This window comes from Sturnira hondurensis, unplaced genomic scaffold (genome assembly GCF_014824575.4).
Source record: "Sturnira hondurensis isolate 20B ecotype Veracruz unplaced genomic scaffold, ASM1482457v3 Scaffold0006496, whole genome shotgun sequence".
Classification (NCBI taxonomy): domain Eukaryota; kingdom Metazoa; phylum Chordata; class Mammalia; order Chiroptera; family Phyllostomidae; genus Sturnira; species Sturnira hondurensis.
The window spans coordinates 25,088,393-25,108,530 of NW_028079127.1; the positions used below are offsets into that span (position 1 = coordinate 25,088,393).

Below are 20,138 nucleotides of genomic sequence, written 5' to 3' on the forward strand. Positions count from 1 at the left end.
GCCTCATGACAAGTTACTGCATTTTTATCAAATGCATTGAATTAAGAAATGTGTGCTATTCAGGGTGTCTATTCTAAGTGTTTCATGTTTATGTTATAATTGAATAGAATAATTCACATAACATGATCGACTGTACAAGTGGTAATTATGCAGGCATCTTGACGGCTTCAAAGTACTGCACAAACCTAAACCCTGCACTAATTATCTAAGTAATTACTAAGTCTGATCAATCATATTTGATTGATAGAATAGGTGGGGCTGTTTATGTAGCAGAATGTGATCTTCTTTCTTTTCCTAGTGATTAACTACACATTTAAGATAAAAAAACAACAACTAGTTAACCTGGCTTATTTAAAATCATTTCCTTATGGACTTACCTCCATAATAATTATTTTGCCTTGGATGTCTGATCTGGTGCAAGAGAAATCTTTAAAGGATAAGGGTGGGAAGTCACAAAGTCACAATACAAAATTCTTGTATCCAGTATGTCCAAGGAATGATTCCAGTGATGTTGAAACAGGACTAAAAATGAAATCATGGAGAAGCCCATTTCTGAAACTGCATTTTTGTAATATAAGTTCCAGTGTCCAGAGTAGTAGGCCTTTGTATTTAGGAAACCCCAAATCAGCCTATGACTGAAACGCTAATTGCACAGTAACTCAGATTAATGTATTGTAATATTAGTCCACAATTATCACTTGGTGATAGGGTCAAGAAGTGTATAGTTGGTTATTCACAAGAAATGACTGATTTAAAAACAAAGAGCTCTAATGGAATTCAATAGTGCTTTTCAGTCATTCTGCTTGGCATCTCTATTACCTGAGATGATTCACAGTCCATTATGGGAGCTTCCATGCTAATAGAATGTCTATCTTCTGTAATACAGACACATCAGAGCACTAACTGGGAATCTGTCACAATGAATTTCATCTAGATTTCACTTCATCTCTTCATGGACTGTAAAATTTGCTCTTGTACAATGCCTAAATTTACTGTGGGTAATTGAGAGAGATCTATAGATGCAGCAGCACTCAGTAAAAAGCAGTTTTCCAAAGATCTATTGTAAATTGTGCAGCTTTGCCTTAGCTCAGGAAAGATTATGGTGAGCTGAATCTTGCTTTTACTAACGAGATGTTTTGGTGAGTTCAAAAGGCAGGGAGATGCTTGAGGGGATTCTGCCACATGGAAAAAGAAAAACAAGGAAGGCACCTATCTTTCATTCCCAGGAAATCTTTGCAAAAGGACAAAATTAAGTTTGGACACAGGCTTCACTACCTTCCATGGGAAGTATAAATCAGGGCTATGATAACCATAATATTTTTCAAATCTGCCTGCATTTCCTTGGCAGAGAAAGAACGTCTCACGCATGACCCAGACTTCAAGGAGCTTACATTTGCCTTCTCTTGCAGCTGCAGGTAGAACAAATTCCATCTCTCATTTGCTAAACCTTCTGTTTCACAGATTGTTAATCCTACCTAAAATGTTTGGTATTAAACTATCTGCATGAATTGTTGATAAAGAATTAAGATAACATTTGCACTATTAAATATAATGTGTGCTCATATTTTTTCAATGGATACTTGGGTTACTGCTCATAAAGTATACACATCAACCATTTTTCCCCTTCAAATCATTTCCCTTTCTTTATTTTACTTATCCCCATCAAAAGCTAAACAGAATCACTGAGTGCCCTTAACAATCATAAGGTTTAATATTTGTTAGCCAATTAGAATTGTGATATATTCTATAGCTCTTTTCCTAAGCCAGGAACTGAATAATAGCATCATGCTTCACTGGCAGTGAAGTGAGCTGAGTCTTTACATTAGGAGAAAATCAGAGTGGTATGACTGCAGTTCATTACTGAAATAGGCAACTGATGAACTGAAAAGACAAAGGGCATTGTTAAATGAAATGTCATTATTAGAGGTGCTCATGTTTAACAAATGTACTGTAAGTTAATTCAGTAGTGTTTTCTATAAAGTTCTTCACTGAATGTTCGCTGCTCATTTTTACTGTCTCTGCATACCTAACATCTGCTTTAAAATGTTTTAAAGGAAACAATGTCAACTCCCAATCATGGGAGTAATTAAACCTGGGTCAGAAGCATCCTCTCTTGTGTCACTTTCATTGAAGATCCTGGCCAGACGCTATTGTGTTTCTGTTCCTAGATTTACATGGATGTAAATAATACTAGAAAAACAAACCCATAATCATTTTGCAGAAGACTTGAGAAAAATATTTTCAGCTTAGGGGAAAAAAAGCAATGAAATCTCTTTGGCATCTCTGCAAAACTGTTTGCTTGGCTCTGGAGGTGATAAAAATAATTTATGAAGCTCTACATTTTTAGCAAGAGGAAATGACCTCAGTTCTTGGCAATCTTTGCAGGTAGTGAAGCCCTTCTCTACTACTTTATGGATTTCCTTGAGCCACATATTCTGTGACCTGTATTTCAGATTTATTGGCAGATACATAAGCCACATTAAGTAATATAAAATGCAGTGAATGCATCAAACAACTCAGCGGGGACCAACTGACAGCCGGCAAGAGGTTGTATTTTGGAAGAAGTCACTTGGAATCGGATACCTGTTTATGCATTTGTTTAACCGGACTCTCATTTTTTGTTTTAAATAAAGACATTATTTCAAAACAAAGAGGCTCCAGCTGAACACATAATATATCGGGTGGCAGAAAGAGGATGTATGGCCAACTTTAAAATCTAATCAAACCCTCAGGATTTTGAGTGTAAACACTCCTTGCTTCCAGTTTTGGGGAAAGCATGACTTTTCAGTAGAAGAAAGGGAGTCCTCAGCGTATTGTATTTGCTTGTAAGCAAGACAATAGAGTGTCATTTTGATGAGAAAGATGGACACTGCCCAATAATGTCTTTTGGTAAACACTTACTGCCCTAATTGAGAGAAGGAAGGTATCTGAGAGGAAATGTGTATTAAATAAGGCCATATGCTAAGCACTTGAAACAGAGTTGGAAGAATTTTTGTAAAGCCTACCCCACCCCCATCCCTGATGCCATAAAAGGCAGGGGTCCAATGTCACAAAGTGAAAGAGGACCCATGTGGTAGTCAGGAGGCATGATTTCTAGCTGGGCCAGCTGTGTTGTCTTGGGCAATTCACACCAGCTTTCTGGAGCTTACAATGGGACTCCTGGCATCCCTTCCAGCACAAAAATTCTTTGATTCTTTAAACAATGAGGCCCAAATGATTGATGTAAGAGAAATGAGATCACAGGATGCAGGGGACACCTTGACCAGCAGTGAATTACTTGGGAAGATTCAGTCCCTGGCATAAACTCAAATAGAAAAATGATGGATATGTGGTTTCATTGGGAACTTCTAATTTACCTTCTTGTGATTGTTACATTTTACTATTAACTATTACCTTTTATTTCTTTTAACTATTACCTTGTAAAAACAACCTTGTGTAGTGTTGGTAAGGATATGAAGAAAAGAAGCCTTGTGTACTGTTCTTGGGAATGGAAATTGGTGCAGCCACTGTGGAAAGCAGTGTAGAGATACCTCAAAAAGTAAAAATAGAACTACCATATGATCCAGCAATTCTACTCCTGGGTATCTATCTGAAGAAAATGAAAACACTACCTTGAAAAGATACATGTTCCCCATGTTCATTATATCATTATTTACAATAGCCCACATATGAATACAACCTAAGTGCCCATTAATGGATAAATGGATAAAGAGCACACACATACAATGAAATACTACTCAGACATAAAAAAAATAATTTCACTTATATGCAGAATCTTAAGAAACAAAACAAACAAGAAAGTAAAACAAAACAAAACCATACTCATAGATACAGAGATATATAGGTACAGAAAACAGATCAGTGGTTGCCAGAGGGGAGGGAGAGGGCATGGGGACACAAAAATCAGTGAAGGAAATGAAAAGGTACAAATTTCCACATGGAAAATAAATAAAGTCATGGGGATGTAATGTACAGCAGGGAGAAAATAGTCAATAATGGTGCACTAACTTTGTATGATGACAGATGATAACTAGACTTATTGTGGTGATCATTTTGTAATGCATATGCATGTAAAAATCACTATGTTGTACACCTGAAACTAATGCAATATTCCATGTCAATTGTAATTCAATAATAAAATAAAATAAATAAAGGTAGCCTTGTGGGACTCAGATAAATGTACTCTCCTCCAAAAAAAAAAAACTTTCAGGTGAATTCCACCCTATGAGGATCTCTCTGTTTTCTGAAAGTGAACTGCTTTGTTTGTACCCCTTAATGCTGCCCATGTGAACATGTAAGAAAAGTGGTTAAAGGCTCAGTTTCTAGAGTCAGATGACCTGAGATAAAATCCTGGTTTCCCCACCCTTAGCTGTGTGACCTTGACCTTGGGCAAGTCTCCTAACCTCTCTGTGCCTCACTTTTCTTGCCTGTTTAATACAGAGGGCAATAAAAGTGTTTGTTTAATGGACTGTTTATGATGATGGAATGAGATCCAATTTGTAAAGCATTCAGCACAAAGTATGACACAGAGTAAAATTCTCAATATATATTAGCTATTATTATTATTACCCTTTTTCATGCCCTTTCTTAACAAGAGAACAATTCATTAAATTGCAGTTCATCAAAATGGCAGTACATGCCATTTTGTACTGTTGGGATCACATATCTTCAGAAAATAAACACTGATTGATAAAGTCCTGTGAAGGTGTGAAAAATAGAATGAAGCATAATAGTAATAGAATAAAAATATCTGTCCCTGTTGCATGAAGAGCAATTCTAATAATGGCTAACATTCAGCACATACCTCATGCCAGACACTTGACGTAAGTGATTTCCAATCACTGCTCTGCAAGATCTGTATTATTATCTCTGTTTCACAGAAACAAGAATTGAAGTTCAAGGAAGATAAGCCATATTCACAAAGAATACAACATCGAAGTGAAAGAGTGATATTCAAACCCAGGTCCATCAACTGCCAAAGTCCGTTTCTGTCATATAGTCCTTGTGGCCACAAAATACTGTCTAATCAGTCAAACACTCAACCTCTGAACGTGTCATAGAGCTATGTCCTGCTGATGAGAGTGGGAAGAAATTAGAGATAAGGTAACCATAGGAGCCCTCAATGCTGACTCACAGAGCAAAACACAAGTGGCAAAAATTTAGTCTTATATGCACAATGTGATAAGAAATGCAGATTGTAGCCACTTTGGGGCACATATTATAGCCATTAACATCACTAGGGTTCTTTCTGAACCTTAACAAAAACAGTGGCTCACAGAAAAAAAAGGTGTTAAATAATTAAGACATCGAATATGGGCATTAAGTAACAATAATATGATGCCTTGTTGCCTGGAAATAACAGTCATGTCTTACACTTACAAAACTCCTCTATCTTCCTAGAATGTTCATCAGCGTCAAGTTCCAGGTAGTAAATGGGGGACTTCCCACTAAGTTGGAAAGTGGCCTGAGAAGAAAGGGGTTTAAGAAGGCAATCAATACTGGCCATAAAATCCCAATTGGAAGTGCCAGTACAGGTCGTGACTTGGATGGGGGCCAGTGGAAAAATCATGCTGGGGGCCATATTCTTAGGAAAAACATGGTATTATGAATGTCTTTGTCTGATTGAAAATATATGGTCTCTCTAAGCAACCATTTCCAGATCTGAACACTGTCCACCCTTCAGAAATATTTCATCCTAGACCTGAGTTATTCTCATTGTTTACTCAGTGCTAGATATGCTTGGGATGATGGAACAGAGAGCACAAGAATATATTTGCCTTGGGTAAATGTTCTTAAAGTGCTACACAGCAAAGAAGTCCAGAGGGCTGCTAGTAAATTTAAGAGAGTTGAGGCAAGCACTACCTCCAATGATTAAAACTAAAATTAGACATTCACCTGAAAAATTCAGGTAACCGAAACAAAAACAAGGGGGACTTTGTTTATTTAAATTATGAAGATAATTGCCTCAATTCTCCAATTCCCCTCACTCTGGTAGACTTGGCTTGAGTGCTTCAGTATCCATGGTGACTCATCTAATAAGTAAACTGCATTAGCTCTGCCACTAGCAGAGAAAAAATAAAAAGGTCTTGAAATCTATCTTTCGTGGCTTCCTTCCAGAGCCAGGGATTTCATTATATCCTGAAGACATGAGGCAGTTCAAAGAGATTTGAAACATGGAATGAAAAGGAGGAGAAAAAGAAGTTTGGGCTTATACACTTGCTTTTTAGTTTTGTTTTTATATATGATAATCAGATGCTAGAAACTGAAACTCGAGGGGGACGCTCCAGAATTTGGTTTGGGTTTGTTCTACGGTTGAGATCTTTGCAAAGTGTTTCCCCACATAAGGAAGCTTTCACATTTACCCTTATATATGTAATTTCCAATAAGTAAGACAGGGGATCCTTTAAAAAATACATACATGATTTTATATTCTGTGGCTGGAATGCAACTTGATGGAACAAATGGAAAACAGTACCTGTTCAATAAATTCAGACATTGTGGAATGATAATAGAAATCTTCCTAAAAAAGGCACCATGATATCCTTGCAACAGCAGAACAACGACTTGCTTTGCATTTGTATCCAACCACTTTTGAAAACCATTTTATGATTATAAGCATGTAAGCTATTCTAATTATTACTGTAAATAATTGATCATTTCTTTTGCAACCACTTACTAAATAGCTGTCATAACACTGTTGTGAGTTAGGGGAAGACAAAGATTCAATATTCAGTTATTAAAACACATAATTAAAATATTTATTGTTTTCTATATGTTATTTATACTCTTCCTCACACTTGATCACAGAATTTCTCTAGCAAGGAACAATATTCTCCATTTGCTTAGCTACATCGCCATCTGTTGTTGGGACATGGAAAACAACCTATTCTGTCTTTTTTTTTTTTTTTTTAACATGAACAATAGCTTCATCCTTACTGCTCAGTTTTTATTTGGATTTTGAAAAGTTTGATCTTCAATGTTCTCTTCCTAAAATACAGGAAGACTTTCTTGACTTTATTTGTCTTGTCACTGACTATACTCTTCTGCTGACTAATTTAATGACATCATCTAAGTGGTAAATTAAGTCAGCCCATTACAAATTACAGTGAAATATTCCTATTACACTAACATAGAAAAAATATGAAATAGGAAACTAGCTAACTAACTTGGTTTACATAAAGTTATGATTGAGGGAAACTTAAGTTTGATAACCTACAGATTTACTTTATACTAACTCATCTTTATAGTAAATCTCACATTTGTTGAATGATTGCTGAGTACCAAGCACTGTTCATTTTTGAGACAATTTAGTGATGGAGACACTTTTCGTGCCCATTTGCAGTTAAGGAAACCAAGGCCCTGAGAAATAAAGTAATTTGCTAATGCAGAGTTAACTACATAATTTACAGGGTCCAGTGCAAAATGAAAATATGGGGTCTCCTGTTCCAATAGCAGACAAAAATGCCATTAAAAGTACTAAAATGTAAGCCTCTTTACTTTCTTCCTAATCTGTCTCTGAAGTTGTTGTGTTTTTTTTTTGCTATTTAATGTCATTCTAAGCAAAAAATAATAATTTTGAGTTATTGGTATAAATTTATTATTCATTTTTATATTGTGCAATGTCAGCTTTAAATGTAAATATAAGAGCATTTAAGTCATATGAAAAATAGCCAAAGTTACACAATTTGTTGTTTTGCAGCTTATATCATCATATAAATGTATTTTGCTCCTAGCAGAAGAGTGGAAATGCTGCACAGACTAACCAAGCTGTTTCTACTACACTTGATATGTGCACATTCTAACAACACTTTCTACTTTTGGCTTTCTGGGGAGCAAAGAACTGAAAGGAAAAGGAATTATAATAATAATTCTCTTTCCTTCTATGTCATTGTTTACAGCAGAAGTGGTTGCTAATACAGAGAAATAATATAAGAAAGGATTTGGTAGGGTTTCCTGTCATTCATGTTTCTCAGTATGCTATTGTCTTCTTTCTGTATTCAAAGCAAGTTCTCGTCCAAATGGAAAATCAATCATAGACATAACATGCTTACCTTGAATGTACTTTGAGTCTCACTGAACTTCCACATATCGTGAACTCACCAGAACTCTGTGCTCATGGGGCATTGTGAACTCTTTAAAGGAATGGGTGACAGATACAGTGGACACCCACAGGAGCTCATCTTCTCTGCTCACGTGCATGCTCTAACATCTTGTCAGCCTTCACTTACAAAACATAAATTCAAAGACATAACCATCAAGAATTTCAAGACTGTGATAGCAAAGCATTCAATCGTGTATGGGGCTCTTGGTACATGAGGTCCCCCAAGACTACACAGGCCACAAACCCATGAAGCAGTCCTGAGAAGACAGATAAACACAGACTGTCTGAATCCAGAGCTCATGCTCTTAAACACCATGTTCTCCTGGCCCTCAGACTGTGCCAAGAGACACCTTTAAATGTTCTACACTATAGATTCCATTATACACAGAATTAAAATTAAGACTATGTCAGCTGGAGCGCCTTAAAAGTCAGCCTCCTCTTTTTGCATGCAAGGGATAAAAAGCCAGTGGAGCCAGGATGAAAGCCCTGGTGCTCTGGATCCAGACTCCTCAATTCAACTGAATAAAGGAACACAATGTCTCTCTGTCTTCACCTTTCCTTTCCCAACCCACCTGTCCTTCAGTGACTCACTTTTCCCTTCCTACGCCATAGCAGTTCTGCTCAGTTCCTGTGATTCAGATGAGGTTGACTCTCACTTCTTCCACCGGGGGCCAGAGAGGGACCCTAGGCAGGCCTGGCAAAGCCACATGCTCCACAAGGACCTCACCTTGGCTAGGGGGAAAGAGATACCCTCTTCCTCTGGAATCTTGAGGCATTGGGGACAACAAAGTCATGGAGCATCCAGCAGCCAACTTGTTACCATGTGGAGAGGGCCTGTCTGAGAACAAGGCCAATGTGGAGGAAAATAGAGTTGAGATGCTGAGAGAAACAAATCCCTAAGGGAGTACAGCTTTTGAGCATCATGGCTGAGTCCTCAGTTACATAAATGAGCAAATAAATCTCCCTTTTAATCTTAAGCAAACTTAAATCAGGTTTCTGTTACTTGCAACAAGGAAGCCTGATCTAACACAAATGAAGATATAGATTTACAAACCATCGTATAAACATGGTAATTGAAGTCGTGGTGACAGTGTAGTGAAGAGAGGTCCAAAAGATGAGGATTGAAAACAATGTATTGACTTGGCAATTAGGAGGTCGGTGGAGACTCACACCAGGAGTTTATTGGGTGTTAGGAAACAAGGCCAGGAGACAGGAGTTAAAGAGTGAATGTGAATACTCTGTGTTAAAAATGGTGGGTTGAGTACATGTACTATTGCTACTTCCTTCTGAGACACAACTAAAATGGAAAGAAAATATTTTTTAAGGTGTTCAACCTACAAGAACTGTGATAACACGTCAGACTACAGTGGATGAAAGTAAGCCACTGCAAATAAAAAATATCAACAAATTTTTGGAAGTGGAAAACAGATGGAGGGCTAGAATATGGCTTCACAAGAGGGAGGGACAATAATGCCTCAGAGCCTACTTGAGGATGGCGGGCAATGATTTGCCACCTAGAACTCCGAAAGCCTTGGGGCTGAGGCACCAGGTAGCTTGAGAACTGGAGTAAGGCTCCAGTCTAGCGATAGGTGAACTGTCTGAAAACCTCTGTTAGAGCCACTGGACTAACATCCCTAATCCTCCCTCCCCTATCTTTCATAGTTAGGTCATTCATTCCTTGATTTTCACAATAAATCAGAGCATTATTCCTGGAGATACTGAAAGGACCAGAATCCTAACTGTAGAACCCCTTGCAACATAGGGCCACAGATGTGGTTCTGTGCCCCAAGCCAAAGGGTTAGACAATGTCTAATAGCTACTGATTAGAGTCCCTTCCTGTCTCCTCTATTTTGCCAGAATATCAGTAGTCAGGTGTATACACCCCAAGAAAAACACTGTAAGAGCTTCTCTGCTGAAACAATACAGAGTATCAACAATGGTGGTTTATACTGTGGCACTTTAGCCAAGTGGGAACTACATTTAGCTGAATCCCCTTTCCTGTGTGGTTCTGGGTGAGGGTGACAAGAGGGATCTGTGTGAAGTTTGGAGAAAGAAAGAGGAAAGCAGCCTCTACTATGCTTTGAAAGTTGGTGTAGGGTACCAGACCTGTCTGCAGCCCCCACACCTTGTCATTGATTCTCTGGCTCATCCTGGTGGTGTAGGGCAGTTCCTCCAGCTCCTACCGATGTTTAGCCTTTCAGGGTACTGGATCTTGTATGTGTGCAGCTCTGTGGTAAAATGCTCCAACTTCATTGGTGGGTCACTTGCATTATTGAGGTTGAGATGTCAAGATCATCCATTGCAGCCACCCCACCACTTTTTCCCAGCTCGCGAAGGAATTTGGGGAGATGAAGGAAGAAGTCCTCAAGTTAAAGCTGCCTGGAAGAGTCGCAAGTATCCCTCCTGGCTCAGTCACTGGATCATATGAAGTATGGTCCTGATGCAATAAAAGATCAGAGCATAGCACCTGGGCCTTTGGAAAACTGTACTCCCTGTGTGAGAGATAGGAGAGGTGCATCCTCAAGAGCACTCTAATAGTAGTAAACCAGTAGGGGAGTGGGGAGACCAAGGGTTTTCTTCTCCTTATGCTCTGTACCAGTTTTCCAAGACTGCCATATAACAAAAGACAATAAGCTTGGCATCTTAAATCAACAGAAATTTGTTGTATCACAGTTCCAGAGACTAGAAGTCTAACATCAAGTTGTCAGTGTGCCATGCTCCCTTTAAAACCTGTAGGGGAATCCTTCCTTTCCTCTCCCTAGCTTCTGGTGGTTTACTGGCAACCTGGCACTTCTTGGGGTGCAGCTGCATTACTGAATGTGGCTGCATTACTGAATATGAGGATTTGTTTTAATATTAGCATCACTTCTTTATGTTTCAGGTCTTGAGTCTTCACTCATAAAATGAGAGGACTGTATTAGCTAATAAGAAGATTAACGCCAATACCAAAAATGCACCAAACACTCAAATTCTCAACAAAAAGCATGGTTCCTTCTATTTGCCAGGCACCATATGAAGCCTAAGGACAATCTCTGAAGCTTCATGAAGTTTAAAGTACAGACAGGAAGAAAGTGAAGAATATTCAGAATAAATAAATTGTGGTACATTCATACAGTGGAATGCTACAACAATCAGAATAAAATACTACTACATACAGCAATCTGGGTCCATCCCATCGTCAAAATAGTAAGCATCGGTAAGGAGGTCAAGAACAGGAGAATTAGTCTCTGGTGATAAAAGTTAGAAAAGAGCCATTTATGTGGAAGGGGGCATAGTCTTTGGGGACATTGGAAACGTTCTGTAGCTTGATCTGGGTAGTGGTTCCTTGGATGTACACATGTTAACATTCTTCAGCATCAGGCACTTTACTGGGTATATATTATATCCCAATACAATGTTAACAAATATCCTCATGTATAATTAATTATTGGCAATAAATGCTACCAAGGAAACCTAGAGTGTTCCACAAGAAGACCTGATCTGATCTGGGGACTACAGCACAACATCCCCCCAAAAGTCAGAAGTGGCAAAGAGGGGGTTCACAGAGACAATCCTTTAGAAGGCACTGAGGTGAGAAAAGCTTGGCCTCTGGGAGATCTGAAAGAATATCAGAAAGGTTGTGGCACAGAACGCAACAGAGGGAACAGTGTGAGAGAAACATGAGGTGGTAGGCTTGGGCCAGAGCAGGCAGCCACTTGTAGCTCATGTAAAGAATGTTGCACTCAGCTCTGGGACCTATTGGAAGGGCTGTCAAGGAGGAGATACATCATAGATTACTTAGAAAAGGGTGGATGTTCAGTTTTCCTGCTGGATGAGTTGAAAACTGAGGGTTTCTCTGTAACAATACTTAATTTTCCAACTTCCACTTAGGGGACCCACTCTTAATATAAACCATCAAATCTCTCCTCATTTTTCTTGCCCATTCTACACCAGACAGCTTTGTCACTGTATTGGTCTCTCACAGACACACAGGATCATGCATATACTCCTCTCTCAGATATAACCCCAGGGAATGGACTACATTTAAGTGTACAGACAAGACCCTTTTGCATAACCACCCAGCATAGTCATTCAGAGCACCACTGCTCAGACAGTCTTCCTGGGGAACACCAGTGCTCCACAAGGTGTCTAGTGGTATCCATAGGCCAATACCTTTGTGAAATACTTGGTCAAAGTTTCAGTTTTTCTATTGCAGGACTTCTCCAGGTATTTCTTGTGTTAATGTGCATTATAATACTCTAACAGGTAGAAATAACATGCAGCACTTCCAAACTTATTTGAACCATGAAGCCCTTTTGTGGGGTGAACATCAAGATTTTATTCCATAAAACACATTGTTGGGGGCAACGGGAGAAAGAAGAAAAAGGGTTATCAAGGAACGTGCATGAAGGACACATGGACAAAGACAACGGGGTGGAGGTAGGTTTGAATGTGGGAGGTGGGAGTGGGTAGGGCAGGGGAGAGAGTAATGAGGGGAAAATGGGGACAACTGTAATTGAGCAACAATAAAAAAATCTTCAGGTGAAGATAAAAAATTTTTTAAAACACACTGGAAATTGTGATCTGAAGCCTGACAGCACAGTGCTCAGGGACATTTTAATAGACAGTGATTTATGGCCTCCTTTGTCTTAATTCACTTTGAGAATAAATGTAAATAAATGACAGAAAGCTGAGCTTGTTGTTTTTTGTCTTTCACCAAGTTGGATTTCTTCCTTCACCATTTCTGCTCATGGGTATGTAAAGTACAGCATAGTCGATAATATTGTAATAACTATGTATGATGTCAGGTAGATACTAGACTTATTGGGAGACCACCTTGTAGGTTACATAAATGTCTAACCACTATGCTGTACACATGATACTAATATCAATAACTGAAAACTTTTCTAAAAATTTAAAAAGAAAAAAGCATTTTGCATTCAACACCTTTTAGCAATTCCCATAAAAGTAATTGAACTCAGATCTTCATCATACCTTTGCTGTTGACATATAAAATTGTGTATTTCATATCTCATGTCTAAAATCATGTTATCTATTGTAGACAATTTTAGTGGAACAGAATGTAAAGAATCCTAGAAATGTTAATTCTGTTGCATCTGACATATTGAGAACTGTTGGTATTAAACCCAAGGTTTGCATTTTCTTTGAAATTTTCAAAATGCATAGCCTCATGCTTTCTTTCAAAAGTTCTGGTATTATCCAGAAGCAATTACGAAGAAAAATGAAATTACCTTTCGTCATTCAATCTACTCAAGGCCTTAGAAATTCAGGCTGACAATGAGCTGACAATTATTTTCAATCCACTTTCAGTTAATTTCACTATAAAATGAGCCTGAGGACTGCTGACAAATAAAATATATTATTCATCTGAAAACATTCTCTTTGGGGTTACAGATCTCCAATTTATTTCATTAGTGATCATGATCAAACTAAGTGAGAATTGATTTATGCAATAGTTATCCCTCTGCAATAATTAATTAGAAAACTAATACTTTGGTAGAGCTTTGAAAAGGAGCAGTTTCTAAGGCTCTTTGATAAAATAGAAAACTTTTTAAAATAATTATGAGGCAGTGTTCCTAAGGGAGTAGATACGCATTGCCCTTGCCTACTTCCACATTTCACCATAGTTAAATCACAGTCAGGAAAAACTCCTTGAATCTCAATTCATTTCATCTGAGAATTTTTAGTATGTATTGTACTACATGCTAGGCACTGTGTGCTAAGTCTGTGAGTATTAAAGAAATGGAGCATCCTCAATGAGTGAACACGGGCAGGTAACACTCACTGTCCTAATAAATGCTACAATAGACATAATCACAAAGTGTTTATGTAGTCACAGAGGCTCCAGGGATTAATTCTGCTTGAATCACAGGAAAATGCTTCATGGGAGAAAGTGGTAGTGGAACTGGTCTTAGGACAATGAGCACATTTTCAATTGGCTGAAATGAAAGGCTGTGGGCTAGAGGGAATGCAAGTATAACTCTGAGCAGAGAGAATAGTATAAAAAATTACAAAGAACTGGGAAAAATCCAGGTAGGTTTGAGAAGAAGTGAGAAATCTAGAGTGGCTGTGAGAGGTTGGGAGAGAAAAAAGTGTTGGGACTAGATTGTGAAGGAGAAACCTAGAGTTCACAGACTATTTTTAATAAGCTGATCTTTAAATTGGGGGCTATATTGTTCAGATGATAAGATAAATCTGGTGGTAGTGCCATGGTACTGTATCTTTTCTGGTGAGAGGCAAGGAAAATATTGTGGAAGAGGAAAATAGGGATGCAAGAGGGAACAGCACTTGTGAATTGTTTAGCTCATTCCATGGAAGTCAAGGTACATTGAGACTAGCGGTTGGAAGGATTTATGGGTGATGATGTCATGGAAGTTGTGAGCAAGAGTTGGTGAGAAAAATAAAGTGTGAACTGGTCCCGGCTGCAACACACTGCCTGGGCGTCTGGGCAATCTATGGACAGCAGCAAGGGCCATGATGGCAGATGACAGTGAGCAGCAGTACAAAGGGCTGGAGGCTCTGGAGTCCATCTAGCCCTACTCCTTTATAGTATTATCAGAAAATCCTCCCAGCCTCACCATTGCTGTGACATCTGAGGCTGGAGAAAATGGTGAAACTGTCCAGACTACCCTCAAGTTTATATACAGTCAGAAGTATCCCAATGAAGCCCCTCTTTATGAAATATTCTCCCTGGAAAACCTAGGAGATAATGATATCTCAGTATTTTAAAATTATTAGCATTACAGGAGGAGACAACCTTGATATAGTGATGATTTTTACTTTAGTGACAGCTGTGCAAGAAAAATTAAATGAAATAGTGAATAATATAAAAACTAGAAAAGAAGAAGGAAAGAAATAACCACAAAAAGAAGAAGAAGCTGAAGAGCAATTATTTCATAGTATTCCAGCTACAATTGAGAATTTCTTAAATTGGAAAGCCCAGTTTAATGCAGAATTCTTGGAAATTAAAAAGAAATGAATGAAAGAAGAAAAACAATCAGGAAAAATAAATTAAGTGGGAAACAGCCATTTGAAACAGATCATAACCTTGGTACATCTGATACCCAGTTCTTGGAGGATGCTGGAAACAGTGTGAAGGTAGATGAGTCTATGTTCCAGAAAATGGGTGACTTGGAGCTGGAGGATGATGAGGATGACACAAACTACAATCCTGCTGACCTAGAGAGTGACTTGACCAATTGATGGACCATCTCTGTCGGCAGAGAGGTTTGACTGCCACAGTATCTATGACAATGCTGAGAGGTCGTAGATTTTTCTTTCTTTTCTCCTAAGGAAAAATAATTTTCAGGATAATAGTCTTCTGAAAGTTTTCATCGATGAACTTAATAAAACTGACCTTAAAAATTCAAATTAAAAATAAAGCATGAATTAAGTACTAAAGCCTTAAAGGAGGGTGAGTGAGTCTTGGAAGGAGACAGAGGAGGATGATGTTTCTTCACTCCTTGGTTCATTTATTTATTTAAAACCTACTCCACTGGACATTGGGAAAACACACACCAATAAGACACATGAAGTAAGCAGCTTTGATCAAAGGGGTAACATATTGTGTTCATTGAGGGGAAGGCTTCAAGGTGAGATAACATAACTAGAAAGTGGAAAGTCATGGAATTCATAGTAATGTGTACAGTTTAACAACACCTTATAAAGAAATGAGGGGAAATGGTACTACAACTCCTGCTTCATGTCACTTTTCCAGGCAGGAAGATAAGAACAGAAAAGGGCAAACAATGTGTATGCTGTGTGTTACCAACTTTGAAGGATTTTTCCTAGAAAACAGCCACTTACATTTTATTCTCAGAATTGGGTCACATGTCTGCCAGTAATCTATATGGCAGCGTGGGAAATGTAGCATTTAACTGAGCTCATTTTTAAGCCAACAAGTTCTCCTGGAGAGGAAGCAAAGAAGAATGAATGTCATATAGACAAATAACAAGCACATTTTGCATATTTAAATATATTTTTATTCTATCTCCTGGTTGATTAAAGTCTTACTAAAGTAGAGGAAGAGGAAGATGGTGGCAAGGTAGAAGGGAGCAGATTCCACTTCCCCCTACACATGGGAGAAAAACCTAGCCAATCTACAGAGGAACAGAGCAAACAGCCAACAGTACCCCAGCATATATGAAGCTAGGAGACCAAAAATTGTAGCAGACTTTGAGAAACTAGATGGTAAGGAGAGTGCTTCAGGACAATAAGGTCCTGGGGACCAGGGCAGCTCCAGCCCCAGGCCCAGCACCTGTTGGGTCTTCCACAGTGTTCTTGGGAGAGAGCTGGGTCAACTGCTCCCTTTCCGGAAAAACAAGGTTTGAGCAGCACTGGGAGAAACCTGGTTGTTTGAAGTTGCAGAGAGGGGAGTAAGGACTAAGTGGCAAACACACAGGGTCTGTGAGCACTTATGGAGTCTGTGGACACTGGTTGGGGATAGTTGAGAGTTGTGCAGTGACAGGCCCAGACCGCAATAGTCCGCAGTCTGGCTGGAGAACTGGGCTGTACGAGAGGCCAGGCTTCTGTATGGAGTGGTAGGCATGAGTAGGAGGAATTTCTCAAAAAGAAGAAGTGAAAAAACAGACACTGTTTAGGGAATTCTCCTACAGCAATCTCTCCAGCCCCCTCCCCGCTGAGCCTGGCAGTACTCTGAAGTAGTGCAGGAAGCCCTGCACGCTCACATAGCACTGCGAAGGGTGCACACCCAAACTTGTGGGGCTGTAAGTGGCTTGGCTAAGCGTAAGAGCCCACAACCCAGGGAGGGTGTGCTCTGAGGAAGGCTTGGATCCCACATCCAAGGCCCTGTGGAGAGGTGCCAGGCTGACTGAGTTCAGGAAGGGAGAAAAGCCCCTCAGCCTGTTGTAGCCAGCAAGACCAGAAAAACCAGTGTGGCCAGTTTGAAACTAGCAAGAGGCTTTTTTTTTTTTAAGTAATTTTAATTTTTTAAGTTTTATTATTTTTCATCTCTCAATTCCTTTTTCCTCTCTCTCCTTCTTCCTTGTTTTATTCCTTCCTCCTTTCTTTCCAATTTTATCTCTTCTTCCTTAATTCTTCTGCTTCTTTTTTTTTAAATACCCACAAGTGAGGAAAAAAAACCGGGAATTGTGAAAACACTAGAGTTAGATACAAAGATAGGGCATCCGAACAGCTGAGACAGTGAGACAAATTTCACTTTGCTATTACAGAGAACCTGCAAGTTATTGCATATTTATATTATTATTATTTTTCATTATTCTTACATCTTTTATTTTAATAGTATTTTTCTGTTCCTCTCCTTTCTGTTTAGTCTTCTTTGCTTGGCTGGTGATATTGTACCATTTGACAGATTTCCCCTATTCTCTCTTTCATAGTGCATTGCTAATTTACAGTCCTTCACTTCACCTGTGTCCCATTAACACACTACTAGAGGTCTTATACTCCCTATTCTTGTTATCCAGATCTCATAAATTCTGCCATAGAATTGTTGCTCTAATGTTATCATAAGTAATAGCTGTTCCATACTATTGTAAATACTACACAGCACCCTTTCCAGATCTTAGCCCAAATCATGGTTTCCTGAACTGTGTTACTGTTGTGCTTAACTCTATTCTCTCACACACTACACCTATTTACTATCCTTTACTCTCACTTTACCTCATAATTTGACCTCCCACAAACTCATTGCCTTCTAGATCCAACTCACAACCCCTCCATCCACAACAAGAGTCTTATCTTCTTTCCATCCTTTCTAAAATGTGGCTAGTTGTGTGGAATATCATGGTTAACACTACACATAGCCAAAGGATCTCCTATCTCTTCCTTACCAGCTGCTACTGTAAATACCATAGAACACTCTCTTGCTGTGTAAGGAATGCAGGTACAAAAATGGCAATGAATAAGCACCTATCAATAATAACCTTAAATGTAAATGGATTAAGTGCTCCAATCAAATGACATAGAATACCTGAATGGATAAGAAAGCATGACCCACACATATGCTGCCTACAAGAGACCCACCTCAGGACAAAAGACCATCACAGAGTAAAAGTGAAGGGCTGGAAACAAATTTTCCAAGCAAACAGACAAGAAAAAAAAAAGCCAAGGTAGCAATTCTAATATCAGACAAAATAGACTTCGAAAAATGGCTATAAACAGAGACCCAGAAGGTCACTTCATATTACTCAAGAGAAGAATCCACCAAGAAGACATCAACAACATAAATATATATGCACCTAACTCAGGAGCACCCAAATATATAAAGAAAATCCTAGAGGACCTCAAGAAAGATACTGACAGCAACACAATTATAGTAGGGGATTTTAACACCCCACTGTAAAAAATGGACAGATCTTCCAAACAAAATATCAACAAAGATATTGTGGCATTGAACAATGCCCTAGATAAAATGGACTTAACTGATATATATAGAGCCCTTCATCCCAAAGAAGCTAAATACACATTCTTTTCAAATGCACATGGAACACTTTCAGAGATAGACCACATGATAGGACACAAAACAAGCCTCAACAAATTCAATAAAATTAAAATCATACCAAGCATTTTCTCTGACCACAAGGGATTGAAACTAGAAACCAACCCCAAGGAAAAAAACTCAAAACACTCAAAATCATGGAGATTGAATAGCATGCTATTAAACAATGAATGGGTCAAGAATGAAATTAGGGAAGAAATCAAAAAGTTTCTGGAAAAAACCCAACAACTTAGGGGACACAGTGAAGGCAGTCCTGAAAGGGAAGTTCATAGTGATACAAGCCTACTGAAAATAGATAGAAACATTTCAAACAAACAACCTAACCTTATGCCTACAAGAACTCAAGGAACAACAACAAAGACAGCCCAGAGCAAGTAGAAGGGAGGAAGTAACCAAGATCAGAACAGAATTAAATGACATAGAGACTAAAAGCACAATTCTAAGGATCAATGAATCCAGGAGTTGGTTTTTTGAAAAGATAAACAAAATAGACAAACCTTTAAGTAGGCTCATCAAGAAAAGTAGAGAGAGGACCCAAATAAACACAATCAGAAATGAAAGAGGAGAGATTACAACTGATAGCACAGAAATAGAAAGGATTGTAAGAAATTACTATGAAGAACTCTGTGCCAAGAAATTTGAAAACCTAGGTGAAAAGGAAACATTTCTAGAAAAATATAATCTTCCAAAACTCAATGAAGAAGAAGCAGAAAGCCTGAACAGACCAATAACAGCAGATGAAAATTGAAGCAGTAATCAAAAAACTTCTGACAAACAAAAGCCCTAGACCAGATGGTTTCACAGGAGAATTCTACAAAGCATTTAAGGAAGAGCTAACCCCTACCCTTCACAGACTATTACAAAAAATCCAAAATGATGGAAAACTCCCAAACTCTTTTTATGAAGCTAACATCATCCTAATCCCCAAACCAGATAAAGACACAACAAAGAAAGAAAACTTCAGACCGATATCACTGATGAATATAGACGCTAAAATCCTGAGCAAAACATTGGCAAACTGCATCCAACAGTTCATTAAAAAGATCATAGACCATGACATACACCAGTGGGATTCATCCCAGGGATGCAAGAATGGTTCGATATTCACAAATCATTAAATGTAATCCATCACATAAAAAAAGTAAAGACAAAAATCACATGATCATATCAATAGATGTGGAAAAAAGCTTTTGATAAGGTACAGCACCTATTTGTGATAAAAACACTCAGCACCGTGGGAATAGAGGGAGCATTCCTCAATATAATAAAGGCCATATATGAGAGACCTACAGCCAACATCATACTCAATGGGCAAAAATTAAAATCTTTCCCACTAAGATCAGGAAGAAGACAAGGTTGTTCACTTTCACCACGTCTATTCAATATAGTATTAAAAGTCTTAGCCACAGTGAACAGACAAGAAAAGGAAATAAAAGCCATCCAAATTGAAAAGGAGGGAACAAAACTGTCACTGTCTGCAGATGACATGATAGTGTACATGGACAATCCTATAGACTCTACCCAAAAAGTGCTTGACCTAATAAATGAATTTGGCAAAAC

At 38.4% G+C, this 20,138-nt stretch overlaps 1 pseudogene; it reads left to right on the top strand.

The window, feature by feature from the left end:
• Window positions 1-14,578: 14,578 nt before the first annotated feature.
• Window positions 14,579-15,304, top strand: LOC118989657 (RWD domain-containing protein 1-like; annotated as a pseudogene).
• Window positions 15,305-20,138: the final 4,834 nt, after the last annotated feature.